Source organism: Sturnus vulgaris, chromosome 6, assembly GCF_052056855.1.
Source record: "Sturnus vulgaris isolate bStuVul1 chromosome 6, bStuVul1.hap1, whole genome shotgun sequence".
In the NCBI taxonomy this organism is placed as follows: domain Eukaryota; kingdom Metazoa; phylum Chordata; class Aves; order Passeriformes; family Sturnidae; genus Sturnus; species Sturnus vulgaris.
The window spans coordinates 26,760,107-26,781,808 of record NC_142248.1 but is presented as its reverse complement, the minus strand read 5'-3'; the positions used below and the strand labels follow the sequence as shown (position 1 = coordinate 26,781,808).

At 40.8% G+C, this 21,702-nt stretch overlaps 1 protein-coding gene across 1 annotated transcript in view; it reads right to left on the bottom strand.

Annotated features, from left to right (window-relative positions):
* The window catches only part of CIPC (CLOCK interacting pacemaker), a 59,069-nt gene extending 43,964 nt beyond the window's left edge, over window positions 1-15,105 (bottom strand). Inside the window, exon 1 of the mRNA XM_088167404.1 lies at window positions 15,081-15,105. The gene's annotated coding sequence lies outside the window, so the exon portion shown is untranslated. The remainder of the gene's footprint in view (window positions 1-15,080) is intronic.
* Window positions 15,106-21,702: the final 6,597 nt, after the last annotated feature.

Here is a 21,702-nt window from a genome sequence, read left to right as displayed (position 1 = left end):
CTATGCTGACATTGTAAAATGTACCAGTCTGAGGCTCAATGGCACAGAAAATTTAAATTCAAATTACTAGTTTGGCAGTTACAGGCGACTAAATCAAGGCCTCATAACATCAAGTGTTAGATAATTAACACTCTGTTTGACCAGATCTTGACAAATGCAAAACTTTTCCCAGTAACATCCGAGACTGGGCAGGGTGCATGTACATAGATACATGGGACTCAGAAAGCACAACTGATTAAAAACAACTCTGACAGAGATCAGCGTTGTTTCACTGGCAGTATTTAGGGAATCAATAAACAAACTAAGCAGACTTATTGTTGCAAAATAACATTTTAAAGGGCTTTTGGATTCAGTATAATAGATTTTGCTAGCAAGGGTGTTCAAAACAGAAAAATTTATCTCGATAATCTCCTTTCAGCGTTTTTAGTTGCTATAAACTGTGACATTTCTGAAGACCTTTGTATGAAATATAGTTTCATAACAAAACAATTTACTTATTTTGGTAGTTGGCTGGAAACAAAACCACATATGGCAAGTGTAAAATGGTATCATTTTATCTTGCAATTTCTATTAGTTTCTATCTTCTGTAGCTCACTAACATTTATGTAGTGCTGTTGATCATTAAGTGTTTTATTGTCAATTTATTCAAAGACACTAAAATAACAGAATTTTAAAAATAGATACATTGGAAGCTCCATTTTTTAATATAAAAAGCTAATTGGAATCTCTGTTGCAGTATACAGTATTATTACCCATATTAGGTGACATTTTCAAAAGTTCTAAATTTTGACCACAGTACTAATTTGTGTTCTGTCTTAGATCAGAAGTTCTAATTTAATACAGTTACCATATATCCCCACTAATTAGAAGTATAATTAATTTTCTAGCTATATCAACACTGGACTACTACATCAGAAATGGATGATCTGCCAGTTAAAGTGATAGTTATTTGAAGAGGAAGATCTGGACATTTACTGATATTTTTGAGAAGTGCTAGGCTTAACCTGGCACATTATAGTTTACATGACGCAGGCAAGAGCATAGTTTATGAGACTATGCTAAAATTAGAGATGCCCTATTCTATTTTGTGTGTATCTGTATACTGTGAACCTGTTTCATACTGATCTCCTCATCCCTTACCCATCTTTACAAAATACAAGCTTAATTTATGCTAAGGTTTTCTGCTAAAGGGGAAGCTAATAGGTCTTGGGGCAGGAAAAACTTGCTTTGATTTGTAGACAAACAGTAAGGATTCAACCTGTGCTAGACATTATCAAGTTCCAGGTCTCCAGAGATATCCTGACAAGGGTTCTGGCCTTGCAAGTGCAGATGCTTCCTTGCAAAACTTCGTGTCATGCTGGTGGACAGTGAGAAGCAGGAATTGACGGGAGGAGAGATAGCAAAATGTGAAAGTATTTCTGTTCCTTTTTGTCATGTTAATAAGTCTCTACATGACTCCCTCCCAAACCTTCTGCTATGTTCTTATTAGTGCTCAAATCCTCAATAATTTGTTTGTTCAGGATAAATAGTTTATTGCTCTCTTTGGGCTTTTTTGCAAAGTTATGAGCTAATTGTAAAATGAATACTGCCCTTCAGTAATGTGGCCTCTTATGTTTTTCAGAATTTTTAGGTGCTGGCACTTTCTTTATGTTATGTTCCACTCACCTTTCTGGGCTTTTTGTTTGTGCCAAAATAAGCATTTTGTGTAGAGGGAGAAACTCCCTACAGTGGCCAGAGGGATGCTGCATTGACAGGAGAAAGACTTTTCTGACATAGTAGAAGGGAGCTCCCACCCAATGCACATAACACAGTGACTGGAAAATCAACTAATTAGTCTTTGGCTTCCTTTTAGGGGCTGGAGCCCATGGACATTCCTGGGGAATAAGACATCACTTATGAGAAGCAGAAGGGCTGGGTCATGAGGGAAATCAAGGAGTGAAAAGAGTGGCTACAAAAAACGGGGAAGAGGAATGACCATTGGTGGTGGCCATTTACTCACATATTTGCACTTTCTGAGCATGCTGTGAGTTCTGCTATGAAATAAACTCTGACTTGTCTCCCCATTAGGAAGCTAGATTCACTACCTACCCTAGTATTTTTAAGATGTTGCTAGGTAGGACTCTATTTGCAGCATCCATTCTGAATGGAAAGGCTTTCATGGGCCCCAGTATAGAAGTTTTGGAGGACATGGTAACCTTGATGAGTTGATCGAAAGCTCATTTATTCTCTATCCATCAGGAGTTTAGTGCTTGATGAAATTCTCATGTTTGCCTCTCTGTCTGGTAGGACAGCATGACCAGGAGAGCACAAGACAGATCGCACTGATCAAACTGTAATCAATATCCTAATGCAGAAAATACAAGAATCTCATGTTCAGTGCTTACATTGTATCATTATGTCCTTGTATTCTTCCTTGTACTCAGCAAGGTTCTATAGGTCGGAAGGTGAAATTTCTTCTGAGTAATTTTGTTGAAGGTCCTCTGCACCAAGTGCAATTAGCTAATCCCTTGACCCCTTTCTCTCTGAGAGTACTTTCTGGGTAACTGTCTTATGATCTTGTGTTGGTTTTGCACGACCTGGTTTTTGGTAGTGGGGGGTGGGCCACAGAGGTGGCTTCTGTGAGAAGCTGCTAGAAACTTCCACCATGTCTGGTAGAGCCAATCCCTGATGGCTCTGAAGATGGACCTACTGCTGGCCAAGGCTGGGTCAATTAGAGATAATGGTAATGCCTTTGTGATTACATATTTAAGAGGAAGTTAAAACAAAAGTAATGGTGCAGTTTAAATTCCAGACAGACAAGAGAATATGTGGTGAGAATATGCGATGGAAGGAACATGGAGACGCCAAGGTCAGTGAAGGAGGGGGAGGAGGTGCTCCAGGCACTGGAGCAGAGATTCCTCTGTAGGCCATGGTAAGTACCATGGTGGCAGCTGTGCCCCTGCAGCCCAGGGGTCCACAGGGATGCAGAGATCCACCTGCAGCCAGTGGGGGAGGTGCCCACACTGGAGCAGGTGGATGCCTGGAGGAGGCTGTGATCCAGTGGGAGACCTATGGAGAGAGAGGGCCCCTGCTTCCAGGCTGGAGCAGCCTGCGCTTGGGGGACTGCACCCTGGGGAAGAGTGACCCATGACACAGCAGTTTTGGGAAGATTATCTGCCTGTGAGTGGGACTCACGTTGCAGCAGCTTTGGAAGAACTGCTGCTCATGAGATTAAGCCCATGCCAGAAAAGTTCACAGAGAACTGTCTCCTGTGGGAGGGACCCCACAGTCTCACTGGAGAAGGGCTTCTCTGCTGAGTGGTGGAAGCAAACCTTGGGTGACAAAGTGACCAAGACTACCACCCCCTGTCTCCCTGTGCTGTCGGTGGGGAGGAGGGAGGGGTTGCAGGAAGAAAGGTGTTTTTAAGGGCTTGTTTTAATTCTCATTATCCTCCTCTGGTTTTGTTAGCAATAAACTCATTTTGTATCTCTAAGATGATCTGTTTTTCCCTTGGAGTGTTTTGTCCTAGTTCTTATCTCAACTTATGAACCCTTTGTTAAATTTTTCTCTCCTCTGCCCAGCTGTAACAGGGGAAGGTGAGTAAGCAGCTTTCATGGGTGCCTGGCATTTGGCCAGTGTCAAACCACGACAGATCTCAGGGCAGCACCATTTAGGTATGTGGACCTGAGCACATCTGAGCTGGCCAGCTGACAATTTTGCTGTCACTGCAAAGCTGGTTGCAGGAGTCAGGAATGCCCAGGCTTTGTGAACAGATCTCTGTGCTTATGGACGTGAGGATAAAGCCCATCATTATGTTGGGCAGGCTCCAGTTGTTTGCACAGAGTGACTCCTTATCTAAAGTGGTGGAGTCACTGTCCATCTTTTCTCTGTAGAATGCGAAGCATTCCTCCCCTGCATGCTCATCTTCTGCCATCCTCTGTTTGTTGGAGAGATGTGTATTTGTTAGGCTCTGCTATAGGAGTAAGCTAGATGATAAGTAACAGAGGTGTCCTATTCTGAACAGTCTCCCTTTGTATAGAGTGAGGGAGAGTCCTGCAGCCCCAAACTCTGGTCATTGAGAACCCTTGTGTCCCATCCTACTGAGTGTCTAAGTTAGTTCCTCAAAGTCTGGTCCCATCCAAAACGATAGCAGCAGAAGTGGAAGCTGCAGCAAGAGGCACCATGAGTATGTGTCGAAGTTGCAAAGCAGATGATGGACACTGCTGGCTGAAGTCCTGTTTGCATACACACAGGTTATGTGACACAAATGAGTCAGAGTGGAATACATGCTGTAGGGACTGCTGCTACTGGAAGGCAGAGCCACAGAATAGCTCTTGTGCTGTTGTTCTTGTCTGCTTATTCAGTGTATGCTCAGAGAGTGTGGGCACGTCTTGCCCTCTCAAGAGGTCCTCAGATTGGAGTAGCGTGTGCAGCCCCTGTCACATGCCCAGGTATATAAAATGACATGTCTAACGAAGGTGCAATGAGAGTATGTGTTTTTCCAATGTAGCCATTGTTACGATAAAGGCTCATAATTCCAAGTGGTGAGAATATATTACTTCATATACATCTCTCTGTGTGTATGCTTGTGAGAGACAAACTGAGTGGTATTCAATGTCTAAATTATTCAAAATATTTAATGCCATAATAAGATGTAGCAGTAGGAATTTGTGTGAATCAGGAAAAAATAATACATGCTAAGGTTTTAGGATGTAATCTTGGCTGACACTGAATAGGTGACATTCATTTTTCTCCCCTGTTGTGTGCTGGAGATTTTCTGCTGGTAAAGAGAGATCTTTTAAAGGAAGTCCTCCTTTATCATAGCCAAAACTGATCATCCTGAATGCATAACATTGAAAACCACATATGTTGGTATGGCAAAAAACCCCACAAAAGTTACAGCAAACTCTAAAGTAAAAGCACATATTTCACAAGTCTTAAATACTCTACATTTAAATAGGAAAAAGAAGGAATTGGTGTAGAATGTTGTTGAAGCTATTAGAAAAATATCACTAGTTGTTATTTTTTTAAGGTATACACAAAGGTTCCCAATCCATAATTTTATAAATCTTTCTATCTTTAAATACATCTTACCTAGGCCCATATTCAGCAAAACATTTAAATACAGACATGAAATTATTTATAGTTTAACTGGCTGTGATTCGATTGGGTCATGGAGGAGCAAAATGCTCACCAAAGACACTATTTATGGAAACGACTTGGGAAACCATAACTTCCTGCATTACATAAACTTCCTGAGTCAAAAAATTATAGATATGTTTGGCTCATGTTCCTTCAGTATACAAGGTCTGCTAATGCACAGCAATTGCCACAGAAAGGCTGACTCAGATGAAGGCAAAGGGCCATCATAACTTCATCTCATGTAAGTGCAGGAGCTGGAGGGATGATGGAGTAGCCCTGGAAACAGGACCTGCCCTGCTAAGACTCCTGTCTGGTTGCAGCACAGAGAAAGCCTGAGACTGACTGGCTGTCATTATCTGAGCAGCAAGTGTTGCTTTGGCTGGAAAAAGAGCTATCCATTTTCTGGAAAGTTCCCTTCCTACTGTTCTATGAGCTCTGTGGAGTTTTGCCAGCAGGAGCTGTGCAGGCTGAGAAATTTCTCCTCTTTTTCTTTTGTTTAAATAGAGTAGGAATTAAAGTAGATTCAAAGTGGATCAACCTGAAAAACTGTCAAATCCATGTGAAACAGACAACCTGGCAGTCAACTGGCCATAGCTATAGCTACAGTAGATCCCATGGTATGCTGATGGAAGTCAGGTTATTCATTCTTACTGTCTGGGACAAAATCCAACATGCTTTATTTTCTGCTCCCTTCAGCGCTGTCCTGAACTTCCAGGAGCAAGTTGAAGTAGCTTTCTTCATGTCTTAGCCTGAGCTTGTGCACTGTTGCTTGCATTATGCCCCAGGAGATGATAAACTCATAGGAAGCCACATGATTTAAATGTACATACCTGTGGGTAAGACCCCTCTGAGGTCCTGCACAGTGCTTAAATACAACTGCTGTAATTTTGCTGAAGAAGAGCAGAAGGAGCTGAAGAAGGTTAAAGCTGAAATGGTATTAACAAATCTTCTCAGAGTGGACAGAAAAGGATACTGTGCAAGCAGAATTTTCTTCTGACTCAGCCTACAGAGTTAGTCTAGCTCACAAAAAAACATGCATTACAACATTTTAAGAAGTACAGCAAAGCCCATTTCTGCATTCTTGGGTGCTTCTGTGAAGTCCAAAGGGCAAAGTTGCTTCAGCATAGTCCATTGTTTGTTTTGGAATCTCAAAGATTAAAGATGTCTATAAGTGTTGGTAATTCTCATGGTTATTGTTAAATATTTCCTTTTATTATCTGTATCATAGCAGCTACAGTTTACCAAAAAGAAAAAAAAAAAAAAAAAAAATAAAAGGTGAGTTCTCAAGTGCACCCTCACTGTTTCCTGTCTCTGAGCACCAGGAATGTTCTGTGCGTGAGGAGACTCCGACTCACACGTCCCAGGAGAGCAGCCTGACCACCAGATTGCAAGCTGTTTTGGAGGCAGGCAGTCTCCACCCTTCCTATTGAAACTGTGCCATGCTGCAGAAAAGAATTTTAAGTTCATTGGTCCAGAGAAAGAGAAGGGGGGGTCACAGGGAGTAGAGAAAGCGCAAGAGAAAGCATGACTACTGGTTAAGGTGCCCATCTGACAGATAAAGCCTTAGATTCCCTTTCTGGCCTGCTTCTCAAATAATTCATATAAATAATCACTGGATAAAATGCAGAAACAGATGTTTTGAATACCGTTCTCAGAGGTTCCTACTTTTTCCCATGCTCTGTACAGGAAATCTAGGTACAGAACAAGAAGATCTAAACTCCCCTCTAGGAACCCAGTACCTTTCACTTGGGCACTATGGGATTGAAGTTCTGAGTAACTAATTTCCATATTGGACCTGATCCTCAGGCTATCACCTCAGAAGTCAATTTCAGAGATTCGCAGTCTCTATCATATTTCCCTTCCCAGTGTATTTGGCACTGATGTTTTTTTTGTATTCATTCTTACAAGTGCTCCATTATTCCTTTGGCTTTTCTGGATAGCTTTAAAATGAAAAGCTTCAAAAATCAGGTCAGACTTCATCTTTGAGTAGGGTACATTTTTGTTTTGACTGTTACAGAATGCAGCCATTTTCCCATTACAGAAGCTTGATGATCCCTATTTTCAGATAACAAGCTAGACTGGACTTGTTTTTCTACAAAAACACACATTTGTGATACAGTTTGGTGTTTAATGTGTTTCCCCCAAACACTGCCTGGACCGGAATAAATACATACCCTTACAGATGAAGTTTTGGATTATATTTAGAAAAACCCTGACTTTGAAAAATATTAGAGGAAAATCACAGGAATATTTCTCCCCTCCACCTATTCCCCTTTTTTTAACTAGAACAAGCAGGTAAGCAATGTGAGCAATACGATTGGCTTTTTGGGGGTTCTGTTTCTGACCTAAACTTCTACAGTTTTGCAGTGATTTGCTTAAACCTGACTGGTTCAACATTCTAGGGAGCACTAGGAAAGGATATATGTGCAGTTCTTCATGACCAGAGATGTCTCACTGGTGTGAAGAACATTTGGAAATAGGCTATGATGGTGACATAAGTTGCAGGACAGCAGTGAGGGCCAGAAATGGCAGACTGATTTTCAAACATACTTATTTAAGAAAAGAAGTTTTATTTCTGATGAATTGAGGAATGGGTGAATTTTTTAAAATGTATTTATAATTTGGATTGTGAATCAATAGCATTAAATTGTATGTGTAGAGATCAGCCTCTCTCAGGTCTCTAAATACCTTAACAGTCCTGTTTTTAACAGAGGAAAAACAGTTTGGGCCAGTGTTGTGAGTTACCCAGTTTGTTGGTTTTATCTGCTTTCTGGTGGACAGCTGTATTTGCCTGGTACGTTGTAGGCAAGAAGGGTTCTAAGTGAGATTAGTAAATGGGAACAGACAACAAGACTGAATGTTTCAACTTACAGGGATGTTTAATAGGAATTTTAATAGAACACCAAAACTTTTGGACCTAGTTTTCTCAAGAAGCTTTGGCAAAGAGCATTCAGTGCCCTTCAGAATCACCATGCCTTGATAAAGCTGCCTGAGTGTGTGTTGCCAGCCTTGAGCAGGGTTATTCTTTGCTGGCCCAGTGCTGTAAGGTGCTTCATCACACTCTTTGTTTGAATGTTTCTAGTGGTGGAGACAGATGTTTCATTGAGTTGTAGAAACTGAGCTTGGGCTGGTGGTTCAGGAAGCATTTTTGAGGTGGTGAGAAGAGCTACTAGCCCAGGAAAAATTGGCTATAGAAGAGTTTTCTGTAGTGCCAGAGCATTCTCTCTTTTGGCCAGGCCACAGCATCTCATCTGATCGCTGGGCTTGCCAAGACACAGAGGAAAGAATTTTACTTCAGTGGTTCACAAATTACACAGGTGCCAGTATGTCCTTTCCAGACCCTGTTCTGGAAGCAGCTCCTCCATCTCCAATTACATATGAGCACTCTAACATGCTTTATTACTTTCTCAAGCTGCAGCTTATTTCCCAGGTTCATTTGTATCATTTTCCTGCACTGAACCTGGTTCCAAACATAATAGTATGCTGGCTATAACCCCATTCAGCATTCAGCTTGAGAAGAAATTATAAGCATGGGCAGTGGAAGAGGACAAGCTGGGGCCTTGTTTTGGTTACAAGATCTAGACAAACAACTGAGTATTTTTTTTTAACATTTGTACAATAAAAAGGATGACTAGGGAAAGGTAACTCACAACAGATGTGGTTCCAGAGGTCTGAAATCTTGTCAGAGGGAAGGAAGGAAGAAAAAAAGAGAGATATGTTTCCAGGTGCATTTCAAAGCCTCCATTGTCACACATGGATGGTGAAACTCTAATTGGAGATTTAAAGATACCTGGGGTCAGAAATAAATGGCATCCAGAATATTTTTGTTTCCCACTGTATACAGGGATGCAAGAGAAGCGTTATTTATGGCTACACCAGGTAGACAGAGTTTTATATTTCATCCCAAAATATAAAAACAAATCATGATCTGAAGAAACATAGCCTCTCTGGAGGAGGAGACAGTAGCTGTTTCACTGCACAAGAGATTAATACTATAATACAGGACAGACAACAAAAGCCTCCGCTTATCCTGCATAAACACAAACAGTTTAAGAACAGAATATAGTTAACTAGCTTTGAATTTTAGAGATATACTAAATTCAATACTTCCAGATTTGTGGGAAATGTCCTGGGAACATTAAAAAGATCACATGTCAAATTGGTAATTTTATTTCTTATTTGAAGGTTCCATATCCAACAGCATGGTCACAACTTTACAATGAAGTGATGAATTTTAACAAGCCCTTCTAGATTCCAAGTTTGCCTTGGTCTTTTATCAAAGGGCTCAGCTGAGTTAATGCTACTTAGCTGTGAACCGCAATAGTAGCAAATGAAGAAGATAGTGAAGATTTATATAGCTTTATATTTAATATGGGGAGTTTCTAGAAGGAGTCTGTAAGTAGGGACTGTTGCCCAGGCTCCAAGCTTTGGCCAAGCAGTTCTTGGCAGGCTTCAGAGAGGGTGGTGAAAATGCAGCTTTAAGCCATCCTTACATCATCCTAGGGCTGTCTCCCTGCCAGTGTGGTCCCTTGTGTAAACTGTAACACCAGCAGAGCTGCTGAATTTTGCAGGGGCTACCACTGTACCCAAGAAACTACTCTGGTAACTGGGAATCCATGAGGAATAGGCTTGGCCCAGCCATTTCTTCACTGTATGCCTTTCACAAGGACTCAGGAAAGGAAGAGCCATTGCAGTCTCTGCAGTGGCTGCAAACCAGCTGAGGCTTTGCACTGGCTGATGCGCAAGTAGCTGGCTGAGCTGTCTCACAGACTCCATTGCAGTGATAATGTGGTGAGAAAATAGCTTTCAGTGTCTGGAGGATCTGGCCCGTATGCCTGTGTGTGCATATGCAGATGCATGTGATGTCAGTGAATGTCCCCTGCTCCCTGCAAAGGTCACTTCGTCTGAGATTTTTCATTTGGTTCAGAATAAAGCATTCTCGAGAATGTAATGAAGGAAATGAGGTCTGAAATTTGTTTCCTAACATCCATGAATTGCAGCACCGAGCTAGGGGGAAAGCATTCAAATCCCTCTCTGCCCTCTTGGATAGAATTCTGTTTGTAGCTCTGTAATAATCATCAGACATCAGTGTCTGCTACAACTGAGTATTTTTGGTATCTAATTGGCACTTAGATACTAATGTGATAGGAGCTTTAGAAATAGCTGAAGCAGATAAATATTGCTTCTTTCCCTGTGTGTATGTCTGTATCGTCTATGTGAAGCTGTGTATTAATATGAAAAATTCCCTGTTGATTTTAATGGAATGCATCTCTCTCTAGACAATTTGCTTCTTTCAAAGCTGCAGTAATGTATAGAAGGGATAATTTTTTTGTGTGTGCTGTGAATATCTAGAACAAATTCCCGAAGTATTATTTGTGCAGAAACTGTGAATGCTCCCAGCTTGCAAATGAAGTCAAACCCTTGTTAATGTTTACAGTAAAACAGCTGTTCTCAGCATTTCTCCCTGAGCCTCAGCTACTTTAGCTCGACCATACTGAGCCTTACATCATAGCAGCTGCAATAATAAGAGGCTGCAAGCGGTCAGAAGCAGTCAGTCCTGCTAAACCACACCTTTGTTTAAAAGAGATTTTGGATTGTAAAATATCTCAATTGCTAAATTTTTCAGCCTGACTGGGCTGACATGGGCTGGGTCTTCAAAGACCTAGCTCACCAAAAGCACATAGGCACTGCAGAGTAAAGCAGAACACAGGCTCTTTATACATTTTCCTGGGAAACTTTTCTGTAGATCCAGGCTGGGAAATGTTCCAAGGCTTCACAGAACTGAAGATAACAGTAATAAAAAATTGGATTGGAGCACACTGACTTTTAAATGAAATAGCTGAGCCTAGTACAATTGCATGGCAAAGCCTTTATAATCTGTGCAGCAAGACTTTACTAATTTACACAAATAAAAGTAAGATCACTACAGATTACTGAATTTTAACAATTAGCAGGCATGTAAACAAATAACATTCTAGGAAAAGAGAAAAAGCATCAGCATGTAGGTTGCTTTCAAGACTATAATTTCTTTGTAAATATTTATGATTACTTAAATAATAAATGCTACTGGATATGTTTCATAAAAATAATTAGGTATTAGCAGAATGTAAGATAGAACCATTGCCCTGCTCAGTCTTCTTTTCAGAAAAGAGACGGCATAATTTTTGTGCTAAGTATATAGTGTCTGGTCTATTGACTTTCTGCAGTGTCTACATTGTAGAAATACATGAATAAACAGGAATTTAAAGTATATTTAAGAATATTTTAACATTAGATGTCCTACATGTGATCTACTGAAACCTTTTCTGCTGAGTAGCAGAAGCAGAGGATTTTTAGCAGGTAAGAGAAAATGTGTTCATTGCTGCTTTATTTCATTACATAGGAATGGGATAAAATATGTAATTTTTATTTTACTGACAATAAAAACTTGAAAATCAAAGTAAGAAGATGATAGGATTTATACAGTTGAAAAAATTCAAAATAAATTTATAGGTCCAAGGGATTACTTTAACATTTTCACAGTTATTTTAGCATTTTAGCATTTTCACAGTTAAAATCGAGTGTGAACATTGCACTCACATGACAAATACCACCTGTAACACCAACAGCAACCTTTGGTAGTCTTGTGATTCACAGGGTGATGTCACAGACTGTCAGATGATGTCACTGATGTCCTCGATTATGGCAATAGATTGGGAGAGAGGGGCTGTCACAGTCGGACTGCTTATTGCGTTTAGGAGATTCCACAGCATGTTGCCATCAAAAGGACATAGTGAGAAATCCCAAATGTGCTTTACAGTACAAGAAAGAAAGAAGTAAGCAAAAGAGGCCACACACAAAGAATTTGTATCTTTCATTGCTACAGGTACTTTTAGTTGATACGGATACTTTTAATTCAGAGGAACTGCAGATTCCATTGGTACATTGTAAAGAGAGTGTAAAGCGGAAATTACTGTGTCAGAATTGTAATAAATTGGACCATAGTTTCAGTAATGACTCATAATGATGGTGAATTACTTGCCTTGAAATAATTCTTTGAGATTCTTATGATTTCAGGTTCTAGTTGTATGAGGTATTGACCAGCAAAATAAAATACCCTTTCTTGAAGAGCATAGAGGCTAAATGTACGAAGAATATGAAAGGTAATAAGATGAGATGTAATATTCAGGCAAATTATTTAAAGTACCATAGGTACAAATGGTACTCCATGCTTTTATCACAGAATTCTGTACTGTCTGGGGAAGAACTGAAGAATACCGGTCCCCAAAAAAGCAATTGTATTTACCTTCATCCATATATATTATGTATACATTTATAATATATACATGTATATTTTGTATACATAATTTAACACAGACTATTTTTAAAATATGCACACATCAATGACAAACATTTTGTAACTACACATGGAGCTAAATATTACTAAGCTGTGTGCATTTTCCTTTGAGTTTCACTGGTGCATTCAAAGCATGATCAGTTTGTGTCTTTTGGCATAAATTGTCACCTGAACTCCTGAATAAAAATATTGCTTCTACTCTGTCAGATAGAGAGAATATATTCTGACTCTTGTTCTAGGTACAAATGTGTCTGTCACATTTGAAAAGGCAACAGTTAAATACATGTTTCTGCTGTCAGAAAGGCAGCAGTTAAACCCTAAATAATATCTATAGGATTAAGATCCAAGTACTTTGCAAGAAATCTATATGCAGTTATCTTTCCACATTTCCTCTCTATCCCCTATCATAGACTATGGAAGATAATTTAAGGAGAGCTCGAGTATGTATGCTTATCTCATTATCTCCATTTCCAGGTAAGTGGAGCAAACAACTTCACTCTAGCAGATTAGTAGCAAAATAGTACACATTCCTTTATGCTAAATGAATGAAAAAAGCAGGATTGAGCCAGAATGGGAGCAGAGGGAGAGAAATGGGAGGGTTTTTCAAAGGAGTTTTCTGAATAATCAGGAAATCCAATGAGATAAACAGAATTTGGAGAGAACAAGCCAGAATTATCAAATTACCATGACAACCGTAGGCAAGAACCCAGAGAGAATCAGGTAAAGATATTTCAGTTAACTTCACATACATTTTTAAAAAAATAATAATCCCAAGCAATCAGGAAGAAATATTTCCTTTGGCCTTGCTCATTATGGTGCAAAGGCTTATGAAATACAGACTTGTTTGTAATTTTGAAACTGCTTTGTAAATGTATTCAAGTAGAATTTATCTTGATTTGAATATGCTGATTGTTTTAACCATATGGATTTGATGTCAGATACAAAACTTAGAATCACATATGATTTTATTTGCTTGAAAATATGAGCTAAAAGAGAATTCAGAAAAGGTAAAGGGGGTGTGTGGATATGTGTGTGTATACACACAGTGTGTATTTCTGTTACTCCTTAAAAATTCTCTCTTGTATGTTTCCAAATGACTACTTTCTTCATTCAAATCTTTGATTAACACATTCACAACCAAAAGGCTTTAAAACTGAGCACAGTAAAAAAAAAAAAAAGTAAAACCAAAGTGGAGTGAAAGTCAAATAAGACTGGTGGTGTTTATTTTAAAAAGTTACAGGTTAACCAGCAGGTGGTTAACCAGATTATCTGTTGAATATGGCTTGAAATGCTGTTTCAATGTTTCATTTCATATAACACTGTTCAGATATATTGGAAAGATACAATAGTATACAGTTCAGAAAGGCAGAGACCCATATTTAGAGAAGGAAGGGAGGATTTGTTCACATGGGGGGTGGTTGACTTTTTCCCCCAAGTTTAAACAAAGCTCTCAGACTGTTAATACTTGAATATACAAAATTCCCCCAGTGCTTTGTCTTTGCTGTTTTTGTGCCACTGTCTGAATGCATATTGCATTTTACATGTGTCTGTAAACATAGATGCATGCCCATATTGACCTTTTTAAATGCTGCCCTGAAGTTTGCTGCATGGTCAGGGAGAGCAGTGATGCACTCCATTGTTCCCTGCTATGATGTCATGCTCAGACTTTGCCTTGGTTAAACAGAGTTCAGTTTACTAGGCTGCAGCAAAATGTCTTTAGAGAAAACAAATTTATTGCTGTAGCAGAGATGAAAAGAAATAACATTAAAAAAAAAAAAAGACAACATAGGGAAATGAGTGTAAATTCTGACTATAATATTTGCTGCCTATATTTTTCTCTACACTTTTACTGAAGTGGATATGCACACTCATCTATACACACACTCAAACTGTGCATAGCTCAAAGGTGTGTTTATTTTATTCTTGGGAACTAGGACAAGCTGAGATTCACTCTCAGTATTTGCATCATCACTAAGATTGCTCTTAAACACGCAGTCTTATATCACACTTATATGTTCATTCTTTTTACTCACACTAACCACATGTGGAGTGCACATAATGGGTCTAATCCTGCTAGCTGTCCACTGATGTTAATGAGAGCTAAAGACACCAGGCATGCTACAACATCCAGTGGTAAATTAATTCATTTCCACAGCATCTGAAAATTCTGTGTAGGGATAGCGGGGGGAAGAAAGAGGATGGCCTTTTAATTATGTTGGGAGATCCTGAGCTAGAAGAGAAATCTGAAGGGACTGAGCTGGGAGAAGGAGGTCTTTCCTTCTCACTTCCTCCCTCCCTCCCTATCCTCCCGGCCTTCAAAAAAGCCCCAACCAACCAAACAAACAAAATACCCTGGGGCCACTCCTTCCCGAATAGGGCCAGTTGGCAGGTATGTGTTAATCTTGTTCCCAGCACTTCGGAGGAGCCACGCACAGAGGCTCACCCTGTCTTTTCAAATCAGCGCTTCCTGTCCTTCAAGAGTTAACCTTCTCTAGAACATTTATTTCACCATCTCAGAGAGGAAAAAACAACACACACACACACACACACACACACACACGAAAAAAACCAACCCAACAACAAAAAAAATACCACCAAAACCCAAAAACCCCCAAACCCAAACCTGCAGAGCTGAGAGGCTGCAGATCACAAGGCCATTCTGATAGCCTCCTGTCCCCATGGCAACAGCAACGGCATTTATCAGTTCCTTATGAGAGCAGGCACAGCAAATCTGCATTGCACATGGCAGCCTTCCAGCCTTTCAAATGAAAGAGCACTTTGAACTGCTGCCAAGTGTGGAAGGAGCAGAGCTGTCAGGACTGCTTAATGCTGGCAGTTTGTACTTGGGAGCCTTTCAGTTCCCAGAATCCTTCAGCATGGCAGCCTGCCAGGTACTTAGCGGAAGCTAAAAACTAACCCCCAGACCATTCACTGCAGTGCACTCAAAATTTTCCACATGTACCATGTCACAAGTGCAGACTGTACAATGAAAGCAAACGCCTTCGGCTTGGGATTCTAATTTTATTAATAATCTAGGAAAAAGCAATCAGAGATTAACTGGCTGACAGCACTACGGTATAGCCACTGTTTATAACTCGGGGTGTGTATGTCAAATGTGTATTTCATCCCTTAGAAACAGAATTAGCTCAGACAACAGGGGCTGCACAGCCCTAAATCTACATGCAGTACCTGAATGTGGGGAGATTGGTGTTAGCAGAAGGGAGAGGGTGGTTATTTACAGTGGAGTATTTTTTAGCAGTCATTATCAAATGCATAGCAGTGAGATGTGAAACAGAAAAATAAGACAGTGTTGCTGGCTGGTAACTATTTTTTGCCCTTACCCTCTGCATTTTGATGACATTGTGAGAATCTCAGAAACTGACTGATAAGTGTAGCAGAGATACATGGCTCTTGGTGGGTTTCCTTTCGGTGGAGAGTTTTCATTGAACTTTTTATTGTTTTGCATTACCCAAAGCACAAGGGCTTCTATTGGCAGAGGAAACAAATTGGCACAGTTCTGCTTTTTTTTTTTTTTTTTTTTTTTTTTTAATCTGCACTGAGATCAAGGGCAAGGGCTTCATTTTCCAGCACTAGTCATAAGCCTTTAGCACAAATAGAATGAAAATTGTCTGTCGCTCAGGCACTTGGACAGGGTTCAGGAAAACTATGTCTGGCACTAATTCCAAAGGGAGGAAGGCTTGGTTCAATCCAGCATCATTAATTTCAGTAAATTGTTTTCACTAGTCTATATACCACTGTTCAAGAGCTGTTTATTATCTTTTGCTAACTAATGTATTTTGAAGAACAGAGTAATGAAAAATACCTAATGTTACGTACATGCATGTGTATACTCTCACATGTATGTAGACACATAAATAGATACGGTATGCAAGGATTCATTCTCATTTTTTTACATTCCTGTTTTTCTAAACAATTGCTTGTTTCTTACCTTGCCTTCCCATTACAAAACACATTTATAATGCCAAATATAAAATAGTAAAAATAGCCCAGAAGGCAAAAGAGAGAGAGAGATATGAAAAAACCCTGGAGCAAAGACAATCTCCACAAATTTGTGAGTTTCACCAAAAAAAATAAGGAAATGTAGAGCCTCTTTTTCAGCTCGCAGCTATCTTTGGCTGCTGCTTGAAGATTTGACTTAATTCACCCAGGCAGTAGTGTCTAAAAGTAATACACCAAGACAGTTAATTTTAGCACTTAGTCTCCCTTAGGAATTTTACCAACAGTCTTTGTAAAGAAAGTAAATGATCTTTTTTTTCCTCTTGGTTTCTCCCCATAGCTCATCTTGATATGTGCTAATAAAAGAAACTGCCCCCAACTCCCCCTTCTATCCTCACCATTATCCTCTGTCCATATCATCCTTCTTTCAATAACAATATTAATCAGCACTTGTAACACGGTCTTGGAAAAAAAGTATGTTTGGTCTTTTCAGATGGCCTAGTTAGAAAGGAAAAGGAGGATATGCTGAGTGAGATAACTTAAGATACTGTCAGGATTTCTTTTTCTTTTCTTTTCTTTTCTTTTCTTTTCTTTTCTTTTCTTTTCTTTTCTTTTCTTTTCTTTTCTTTTCTTTTCTTTTCTTTTCTTTTCTTTTCTTTTCTTTTCTTTTCTTTTCTTTTCTTTTCTTTTTCTTTCCCCCTTTCCCACCTCCCTTATTTTTTGGAAAACACAGTAAAGTTTTGTTCAGTTCTCAAGTGTTATTAATCATTGGTGGAGGCCAAAAGCAGGGATATTTTTCTTGGCAGCACGTTTTGATAAACAATCTGTGTATGGGGTGAAGGGAGGGAGGAGCCTATACTGCTGGTAACTAAGCTAATGTTTGGCAGATTCTTAACTGTCACGAAAGTGCAAGTGGCTCTCAGTGGGAATAGCCTTAAAAAATGTACCGATTCAGTTGATTCATTGTTGTTGACTGTTTACTACGTCCATAGGATGTAAGATGAAAACAGTCCAGGAAAAAGTAAAAATAACAACAGTGAAGGCCCCAGGTCTGCATATCCCAGACTAAAACACACTGCCCAGTCGCTAGTCCCTTGCAGAGTGAGGAGAATGAATTACGGGTGTTTTATTTTGCACTGTAAGATTTGGCAAAGATTAACGTGTAGAAATCTAGGTTCCCAGGCAGGTTTTCAAACCTTAAAGTTTTCAAACCTTAAAGACAGCTGTAGAAAAATCAGTGTGGGGCGGGTCTCAAAGAGGGACCCCTCAGTGCGTCCAGGGGCAGAAGCGGGAGGCCGTGCCGGGGGACTTGGAGCTGCCGCGGCTGCACGCGTGGGGCGGCGGCGGCCCGGCCGCGGGCAGGGCAGGGCAGGGCAGGGCAGGGCAGGGCAGCCCCCGCCCCGCTGTGCCCTCGGCTCCACGCTCCAGCACCGCTGTGGAAATGGGACCGGCAAAAGCAGAGGAAAAGAGAGGCGATGTCCGTTAAGAAATGCGTCTTCCAAGAGTTCCTAGGTGGGAACGCAATAAACTCTGTATGTCAGCAAGGCTCACTACCTGAAAAATGGTAGGAAAAACCCAGAATTATAATGAGATGAAAACTGAAATGATAAACAGAAACATGTAACTACTCCTATTCTTTGTAACTGAGTGTTTTGACACTTCCTGGCAGCTTCTAGTAGAAGACAATGTTGTTTAACTTTTAATTTGACAAAATCATGCAACTTCTTCCTGAAGTGTTTGTGTTTTGATTTGCTGAACACACTCTCTTTACCACCAAGTGCTCTGTTCACTGCTAATCTCTGCATTGTTTTGAAGCCAGTCATTTGATTGTGATGGATTTTATTTGCTATTCTGAGGTAAATCCATGTAAATTACACTTTCTGGAGTGCGCTACCCTTCTCGTTCTTGTATTTTTTTCCAGCTGTAGCTGTTGTCTTGATTAGTAAAGAAAGAGCCATTTCTATAGGTGAGTGCCTGCTGAAGAGCCAGCTGCTGTGTCGGCTGCAATAATCAGTGCCAAAACTTTGTTGAGCAAGCAGGAAAGAGTTAAACATATTCCCAGGCTGTGAGCATTCAGAGCCAGACCAGACTGTTCATTCCCAAGCTGCTGAGATCATGGGCTCCTAATTATTATTGCTTGCAAACTTTGTGGCTGTCCTATATTCTGCATAATTAACACTGGACTGCTGATCAATAATCCACAGTACTCCTCTCTCATCCAGATCAACAGTAACTCCCGTGTTTTGGGAGCTTATGTCTGGGAGTGGCATGGAGTAGTGCCTGGGGTGCAGCCAGGCCACCTGGGTTTTGTCACTTCGTCCTTCATGGTGTGTTGCACTCTGCTTTCCGTACCTGCTGGTGGCACTAGGAAAGGTAGTGGCCAGCTTCTGCACACTGTATTTTGTATGATCATTTTGATTCCTTCATTTAAATCAATGCTTCACCTGCCGTTTTATTGTTACACAGACGCATATGTGCATGTGTGTACTTTCAAATAGAGATGGTCATAGGAATAAAGGGAAAGGGATTATCAAATGGCAGTATTTATGCTAGGACTGAAAGAAAGGAATTAGTAGATTTCACTTCTGATTGTGAAAATTACAGTCCGTGTCCCTTGGGATTACTGGCAGGTCATAAACTTTGGGCAATCTCTGCAGAATGCCTAATGCTGCATCCACAGTGCTGACTTGTGTTCCTGCACAAAATGCAGTAGCTGGGTAGCAATTGTTCACAGTCGCAGCTCCATTCCTCCTTGCATCCCCCTTCATCTCACTAAACAATCTACTGTTTGGGGGGTTCTTACTCTATGTTTTGTTTGCTCGCTTCTTTCTTTCAGTTAGCCAGATTAGACACCTGAATGGATTCATTGTTTGGTCTCCCTCTTTGCCTCCTCCAAAAGTAATATTAATTCCTGGATTATTTCAGAGCTAAATAAACATTAGACGTGTTTAGAATAAATCCATCAAGACAGATCTGGATTGCTCCTGTCCCATTACTCACATGGGAGAGAAAAGGCAGAAGGTGAGAAGGAAAGCTTGCTGCTACCCTCGCAAGGACAGTGCTGCCATAGATGGGAAGCTTGTTACATTGCCACCATTCAATCTATTTTTCCCTACCCAGATTAGATTGATACTGACAAGTCGTTCCCTGTGAAGGTGCCACAGCGTGGCATTTATTTGCATTTACATTGCAGTTCTCTTCATCAATCAGCTTTGCAGAGATCACTGCTGCTGCTGGCCATATTGTTGCTATGCTGACACTTCATCCTTAACTGCTGCTTGCGTAATGGTACAGTACGTGCCCACGACCAAAGTTTAAATCAAAGTTTAATCATTACGGAAAGACAAACATATTTCCTCAACTGTGTATCCTGCAAGTAAGAGTAAAGGCAGTTTGGTCGGGTCACAGATGCTAATCTCTCGCTTTTTCTATTCACAAACTATATAGGGAGTTGACAGCACCTGTAAATGGTTTTCTGAGGCTAGATTATATCTAAAGTGATTATTATTTACACCCACTATAAAGACCGCTCTTGTGAGCCAAGAAGTCTGTTCCTGTGAGGTGAGTTTACCAAAAAAGGGCTTTCTTGCAGGAGGATTCAGTAGAGTGAGGATCCAGGGTGAGGGGTAGTTCAAGCACATGGAGTGCCTTGTCATGTGTTGGATTTGTGTAACCCGGGTACTGAAATACAGTCAGAATATGCTGCAGTTCTGCATTCCCAGACATGCGGGATGAAGGGAAAGCTTTAGCTCTCTCAACCCGAGTTTTTTAAGCAGAGGCTGACCTTTTACCACAGCCCAGTTGTGCTCCTCATATGAAGATCGTCATGGGGGAGTAAAAGGATAGGAAAGGAGCTGACATTCCAGTATGAATCAGAGGGAACACATGCTTGTTTAGTCAAGTAAAGACATATTAATGTAGAAATCCTGCAGCCATCACTAAATCACTGTGGCTGGAAGCAAAGACTTTTACTTTGACCAGCTTTCATCTGCTACACCTCTGTGAAGCTTCTGTAATGTCCACAGTTTAGGTGTGAAATTTCTAAGTGTGAAATTCACTCCCCTTTAGCGCATCTTCTTCAGCCAATTTGCATAAAGGAGACTCACATAATTCAAATACTTTTCTATCTCTACTTACTGCTTCTACAAGCTTCCCCTGAAAAAGAGTCACTTTGTTACAACTGATTTTCTAACTGTATTTTATCTGATCCTACCATTTCTGCAACTTCAACGTGTGCATTCCATTTAGCCTTCTTTATAAAATAATTCCACACATGTATAATAAAACTCATTTGCCAGCTTTATACATTAGAACCAGACACATAAAAAATGCTTTAGACAACTAAAAATGGAAATGACACGTATTGGTGATATGAAATGAAATATTTAAGGGACGGGTTGTTTTTTTTTTTTTTTTTGTCGTGTCAGTTCCAAAACGTTATTAATAGAATAGAAGGTATCTTTCTTTCCTCGTCGATGCTACATGTCTGCTGAGCGTGCTGGAGTAAGGGAGCCGTGGCACCTCTCCATAGAAACACTAAGTCCTTTTAAAGCACAGAGGGAAACCTGCAATGGACGGGGGTTTCGGCGTTTCTAGCAACAAAGGAATCAGGAAGAGGTATTGAAAGAAAGAAATCCATCCAACATAGCGGGGAGAATTTCCGCGTTCGCCGAGCGTGCGAGCGCTTCACTCCCCCCCCTCCGCCCTCCCCCGCTCTCCCCCCGCTGCGCGCTGTCTCCGCGGGCACCGTGCGCCCGGCTGCGCGCCAGTGACGCGATGCCGGTGGCCGCCTGCAGCGCACCGCGCCGGGTCCCGGCCGAATCGCGTCCCCGCAGTGACAGTTTATTATTCTTTGGACTCAGGCAGCGATGTCGATGTTTGCAAAAACAGCCGCCGACTGCAACGAGAGCAAAAGCGGGTTCTGCAGAGCCCCTCCTGGCCAGCGCGGGCACCACGGGGCCGGGCGGGAAGCGGGCAACTTCGGGGATCGCGGGCGGGAGAAGGCAAGCTTCGGGGGGTTTTGTTTTGTTTTCCTCCCAGTGGAATGAATTCTCGGCTTATTTGCATGAACCGAGGTTGTTTGCGTGTTAACAGTGTTATGCAAATGTTAGCTAGCTATTTAAAGGGGGAAATAGAAGAAAGGGGAAAAAAAAAAAAGCCGTGTGTTCTCACAACGCCGGGGAAATCCTATGTCCCTTTGCATTAGCGAGATGAGATCACAGCGATTACTCACCTGCCTGGCCTCTCCTACACCCTTGAGCAATGCTCAGCACTATCTTTCCCAGCCC